The sequence below is a fragment of the Crotalus tigris genome, unplaced genomic scaffold (assembly GCF_016545835.1).
Source record: "Crotalus tigris isolate CLP2741 ecotype Arizona unplaced genomic scaffold, ASM1654583v1 scf7180000024316.1084291, whole genome shotgun sequence".
NCBI classification, from domain to species: Eukaryota; Metazoa; Chordata; class Lepidosauria; order Squamata; family Viperidae; genus Crotalus; species Crotalus tigris.
In genome coordinates, this window is record NW_024100488.1 from 323388 (window position 1) to 323655 (window position 268).

A 268-nucleotide genomic window follows, 5' to 3' on the forward strand; every position below is an offset into this window, starting at 1 on the left:
GGGACCGTAGTTGAGCAGTGGCTATAGAAGCATCTGTGTCCTATTTAGCTCTTTGTCACTTAACAATAATCAACGATAACCACACTGGATAAGGGGCAATAAGGGGCAAACCAAAAAAAGCTCTGATTTTGGATAAACGGGCTGATCTCTGAGCAGATCTGCCAGGTCTTTCCTTTTCTGTGGGTCTCCTGCTCCCCCCTCTGTAGGGGGCATCTCACATTTCCATACCCCCCACAACCTCCTCCACTGAAAGGTTTACCATCCCAGG